Source organism: Pseudomyrmex gracilis, unplaced genomic scaffold (assembly GCF_002006095.1).
Source record: "Pseudomyrmex gracilis isolate BER0280 unplaced genomic scaffold, ASM200609v1 scaffold_3092, whole genome shotgun sequence".
In the NCBI taxonomy this organism is placed as follows: domain Eukaryota; kingdom Metazoa; phylum Arthropoda; class Insecta; order Hymenoptera; family Formicidae; genus Pseudomyrmex; species Pseudomyrmex gracilis.
This window is the reverse complement of record NW_018023676.1, coordinates 1-6562: the sequence shown is the minus strand read 5'-3', so window position 1 is coordinate 6562 and position 6562 is coordinate 1. Positions and strand designations below refer to the sequence as shown.

Genomic DNA, 6562 nt, shown 5'->3' with positions numbered 1-6562 from the left:
TTGTATACAGAGAAACAATAAAATATAAAATTTCTGTTTTTTATGTTATTAAATTTATTAAAAGTACATAACATTTTACATTAAGTATAACGTATTTATACAANATTAATAATCATATACACCTTGGACTCTTTTTACACAGCCTTTTTTTACACGATTTCAGAGTTACACGGTTTCTTTTAACACGATTTTTTCCCAGTTACACGATTTTTATAAACGATTTATTCACAGTTACACGATTTTTTTGTCACTGTATTTTGCTACGGAGATTTTGTTAGATTTTTTGTGTTAGTGAACTAGATACTCATGATGCTCAATGCTCACGTTACTAACTTATTGCTGTCAAGGTGCAGAGTGTCGTTCAAAAATTTTTCGCTGGCCAAGGAGACCTCGATAGACCAGAATAAGTCTACTATCGTATGCTCTTATCATATTATTTACATTATTTATTATGTANTGTCGAGTGCAACACGAACGTCAGCGCGTCATACTGTAGCTGATTAGCGTAGCCAAGTGATATGCTACCGATTATGAACTAAATGTATATGCAAATTGTATACTGTTATCAAAAATAATAATAGACCGTAAAATAAATTTTCGAGATGTTATACTGAAATGTTATGTGTTAGTCAATAAGGCCAGAAAAGTAAAATTCAGATATGGCATTCAATTCGTGTGTTAAAATTATTTAAATTTTCCTTTTGTCAAAGTCTTTTGATTATGGAAAATTTTTGCAAACTATTCTCACGAATAACGTACATGACTACTCCGCAGTGTGTTTACGGAAGTGAGTGATATGTGCGTGATACATTACATATACAATATGCAATATAAAGACTGGAATATGAATATGCTCAACGATCTCTCAAGTCACGTTGCACTGCAACATGACCTGAAATATTCAAAGAATAAAAGCATCTTTATTTAAAAAATTATTATCTTTATCGTAATAAAGTAACCCAGGGTCTTTCAGATTAAACGCTCACGCAACAAACATAAAAAACTCCTATAAAAATTTTTTTTTTGCTCTATTGATGGTAACACTGAATTCCCCAACTCGGGACGAAAATATTTTACTGCTACTGGTTAAGTCGGTAAAGTTTGTTTATAGTGTCAAAATGTACGATTTAACGNAACGCGTATTTCTTGTGAAAACGTATTACTCGACTAATCATAACCTCGCGCAAACTCTGACCTCTTACGGTAAGAGTTTTAATGTTCATCGTCGAAAATTGCCCAAAAAAAGTGTAATCTTACGTCTCGTGAAGAAGTTCGAACAAACCGGTAGCGTTCTCGATGATAGAGTTGGAAAATGTGGCGCGAAACGAATCGCGCGCACGCCGCAAAACATCGAGCAGTTGCAAGAGAGAGTCCGCGCCAATCCCCGCACCAGTCTGACTCGTTTAGCTCAGGAGATCGGGGTGTCGTCTTCGACCACGTACCGAATGATGACGGAAGACATCGACATGTTCCCCTACAAAATCCAGATGGTTCAAACGCTTTCCCCTCTCAACGAAGAGAAACGGCTCGCATTTGCAACGACCTTNGGCGNGTATNTCAGTCANAAGCGCGGTAATCTTCCATACATATGGTTCAGCGACGAAGCACATTTCTGGCTAAACGGGTATGTCAACAAACAAAACTGCCGTATTTGGAGTACTGAAAATCCACACAAGTATGAAACGACCACGTTGCATCTACAACGCGTAACGGTTTGGGCTGCAATTAGTGCGCGCGGAATCATCGGCCCAGTGTTTATTGATAGCAACATCACTGGCGCTTCCTATCGGCAGATGTTGGAAGATGAAGTCTTCCCTGTCATGATGGCCATGCCCAATTTTAAACGTTTCATCTTTCAACAAGACGGAGCGAAGCCGCATACCGCCGATNAAACGTTGTTGTTTCTGCGCCAGATTTTCGGAGGGCGCGTCATCTCCAATCGCTTCCCTGCTCTGTTCAAGTGTGGATGGAATTGGCCGCCGTATAGTCCGGATTTAAGTCCGCTTGATAATTTTCTTTGGGACTATGTGAAGGATCGCTGCTACGTTAATAATCCGACAACTTTGGAAGAACTTAAAGAGGAAATTACGCAGATCTTTAATATCATCGAAGTGGGAATGTTAGAGTTATGTATGAAGAACTTTGTTCATAGATTAAAACGAGTTGTTAAAAATGACGGTGGTCACATCGAAAATAAGCTCCTAAAATAAGCTTTTTTTTCGTGTATAACAAATAAAAATCGGGTCATTTTTGTAGGAGTTTTTTATGTTTGTTACGTGAGCGTTTAATCTGAAAGACCCTATAATAAAAAATAGTTCCTTATATAAAAAATGCTAAAATTAAAATTTAGAAACAACTTATTTCAAAAATGTATTAATGTGTGATTACATAAAAAAGTTCTTACGATAAAATTTTGAACACATGTATAAATAACTACATAAATGTAGAAATTTTCAGTAGCGGCTTAAAACCAATTGTAAAGAGTGAAACACTTATCATGTATAACACGGTTTGGCGTATTTTTTTGATGTATTTTGAAAACTATTAAAGATATTAAAAAATGTTTTATATAAAAGTTTTATGGGAAAAACACATCTATTTATCTACATTATTAGAATTGGTAAAAAAAATGTTTTTTAAATTTTGTTACACAATTTGATTTTAAACTTATTTTTTTTAGATTCTAGTAACATAAATAAATATTGGACTTTTTTCTATAAAATTTTTGTTTAAACTATTTTTTAATATCTCTAATCATTTTTGAAAGAACTCGAGAAAATTAACAGCCACTCTACATATTAGGGGTGATTTTATCCCTTAAAACCGTTTTTTAGCAGCAACGAAAGATCTCAATACTCATTTATTGACCTCCCTTACATGTGTGCAAAGTTTCATCAGAATCAGAACGTTCGGGTTCGCGAGGTTCCTTTGTAGTAAGTCCTAAGAAATGTTTAGAAAAAAAGAGTATGGTGACACCAGTACATATTGTTAAAAATTAAATATTAAAAAAAATTTATATAGAGCGTAGCCTGTAATAAGAGAGAATCAGTGAATGAATCCTTCAATAATTGAGAATACAGCTCTTTTAAATAAGACATAATGGAAACGGGTTACAACGTAATCTGTGTCATGTACTACAATATCAATTGATGAATTTAATAGTAAAAAATCAGTTACTCTTCCTACGGTAAATATAAATACAAATTTCAAAAATCATAAAAGAGTAGAGTGTATATTTATTTTATTTTTGTGCAAGGTATTAATTTATCTAAAGAGTTTAATTTTTGTGGGAACAGCAATGATCATTGTTGCTGAGATGAAATAAGCTTGACACCAATTATTTCTACTGTAAATATATGATGGGCTCATACAATGAATCCTAGGAATCTAATTGCTATTATTGCATAAAATATTCCTAAGTATCCGAATGTTTCTGTTTTACTTTTTTCACTTATAATGATATAAGAGATTATTCCAAATCGTGGTAAAATTAAAATATAAACTTCTTGATGTCCAAAAAATCAGAATAAGTATTAGTATAGGATTGAGTCTCCCCTTTCTGAGTGGTCACAAAATAATGTATTAAAATATTGATCTGTTTAGAGCATAGTGATTGCATCAGCTAGCACAGGTAGTGATACAAAAAGCAGAATAGCTGTAGGTAAAATAAATCAGACTATTAAAGGAGTTTTGNTTTAGAGCATAGTGATTGCATCAGCTAGCACAGGTAGTGATACAAAAAGCAGAATAGCTGTAGGTAAAATAAATCAGACTATTAAAGGAGTTTTGTCTAGAGAACAATTTTTATGAGTTATATTAATAATTGTAGAGATGAAGTTAGTAGCTCCTATAAGTGAAGAAATTTCTGCAATATGTAGACAAAAAATTGCTAAAGCTATTGACGCATCTCTGTGGAAAATATTTGAGGATAGAGGAGGGTAAGTTCAACCAGTTTTAACACCGGAGCTAATAAATTGTCTTAAAGTAAAAAGTATAATAGACGGGGCGAAAAGTCAGACTCTTATGGTAGTTATTCGTGAGTAAGCTTTGTCTGCTGACACAATCATTAAAGACACAAGGAAATTTCCAAATCCTCCAATTATAAATGGCATAGGTATAAAAACAATTATAATAAATGCGTGTCCTTTTACAATAGAATTAGAAAGTTGGTCATTGTTAATGATTGCTCCGCATGATCCAAGTTTAATTCAAATAATTATTTCTATTGATGACTTGATCATACCTACTCATGTGGCAAATATAAAGTAGAGAATTCCAATATTTTTATGATTTGTTGAGTATAGTCATTTGTTCATTATATATTTATATATATATATAGTGGTAGTAAATTCAATGTTCATTTGTTCATTATATATTTATATATATATATAGTGGTAGTAAATTCAATGTTAAAAACTAAAATGTTATGTCTGATTTAAGTAATAAATTGTAAATTTATTTAAGAAATAATTTTCTAAGACTAAAGAAATTTTTGGGTATTTAATTTTTGAATATAAGGTTAGTTAATAATCATTTAGTTAATAATTATATAGTTTATAGTACAAATTTTGAATTGCAAATTTAAAGATATTAGTTTTGATAAAAATGCTTAAGATTTATAAAACGTATAGTTTTTAAATTTTCTTTTTACTTTTTACTTTTTTAACTAGGTTTTAAAGTTATGAATTATTTGAAGATAAAAAAACAAAATGGTAGCATTCTTGCTAAGTTTATTATTAGTAATGCAAATATTGAATTAAATTTTTTGATAGTGTGTTGCAAAAATGTGAGAGGTTGTGGATTTATTCAAAATCAAACTAATTATAAGTAAAATGGTAAAGTGAGTGAAACAATATATAAATCATATTTGATGTTTCAATTAAATATGTATAATAATNTATCTTGTTTTATTCATTAAGGAATCTGTAAGTAAGATTTTCATTTTATTGTTAATTATAGAAACAAGAGAAACAATTATTGTTATAAGTATTAAGTATATAAAGATTAATCTTGTAATCTCTGTAATATAAAAATAATAAGTGGATGCAATTTCTGTAAAGTTAGTAAAAGTGCAATTGCCTGCCAGTTTATAAAGTTGCTTAAGGAAGTTATTCATAAATGGAAAAAAGGGATTCCAACTTTTAGAAATAGAGATAATATTAATATTGAATGTTTTAAACTTAAAAATACTGAGTTGATAATTATGGCAAACAGTATAATTAAGCATGCTACAACTTGGACTAGAAGATAGGTAAAAATAATTATATTATATTTATTTTTCCTTTAATTTGTATTAGGATGTACCTAATGAATATGAAATTATTAATTTCGATAATAAATCAAATTTAGATTATGCTAGATAATATCATTGTTATTAGGGATCTAAAAATTAATGAAGGTAAGATAATATGATAGTAAAAAATAAGTTTATTTTATAATTTAAAAGTTTATTAAAAAGTACAATTTTGGTGTTTCCTTAATTATAAACGAATAAGTAGTAAAAACTTGTAAAAAGTAAAACTATAAATGGAAGGGCCAATAGAGTCGTTTTCAGAATGTTGTGCAGTAATAAGCGTGAATGTATATATAGATATATATATATACACATGTATGAATTTACATGTAAATTAGTTTTACATGTGGGGTTTTTGAATTAAAATTTCAAGTTTTTGACTCATACAGACTGCTAAATTTGCATATCATATATGAAAGATCTCAGATACCCCTTTAACTATGTTACGTCCCAGAGGCCAGGTCACGGTCTTGCGGCCGTTTATACCTGCCGGACGTACGTACTCCCTTTTTGGTCAAGCCTGGGGCTTTACCGGGGCGGAGCATAAAGATATGACCGGGAGGTGGGATAGGGTCTTCTGTTTCGGATTAAATCGAAAGGCCATATGTACACCGTGGGGTCCTGGAGCGTATAAAAATCGTCCGTGTGTTCCGCGATAAAATCAATGTAGGCAAAGTGGCACTTCTCGCACTCTTCTACCGGTCGATGTATCGTTAAATTTCGCGAGCACCATTTACCAAACTCAAAGTCAGATTCAATCTGCGCACGCAAGGTTATCCTAAGTGTAGACGCAAAAAAAAACTATTCTAGGTCGAAAATATTCTAAGTCCCCAAAAAAATTAAAATATTCTAAGTTCTGACACAAAAAAATTAAAATATTCTAAGTACCGACACAAAAAAAAATTAAAATATTCTAAGTCCTAACTGGAAGTAATTAAAATATTCTAAGTCCTGACTGGAAAAAATTAAAAGATTCTAAGTTTAAACTGAAAGTAATTAAAATATTCTAAGTCCCGACACAAAAAAAATTGAAATGTTCTAAGTCCCGACTCAAAAGAATTATTCCGAACTGACGTTTTCGCGAAGCGAACTAAACAGGATGAATCTCAGAGACAGACTGTGTGCAGTGATGTAAGATCTTGCAGGCTAGCACCAAGAGCACCGAGGTGGTGGGAGCCACTGGGAGCACGCATACAAGCGAGAACCGCCGTCCGTGTGCGTGACGTCACGCTCGGCTGTTCGGCTCGTGAAAGAGCGCAGACATACTAT

General features: G+C 31.9%; 1 pseudogene; it reads right to left on the bottom strand.

The window, feature by feature from the left end:
* Nucleotides 1–3110: 3110 nt before the first annotated feature.
* On the bottom strand, nt 3111–4251 carry LOC109863081 (annotated as a pseudogene).
* Nucleotides 4252–6562: the final 2311 nt, after the last annotated feature.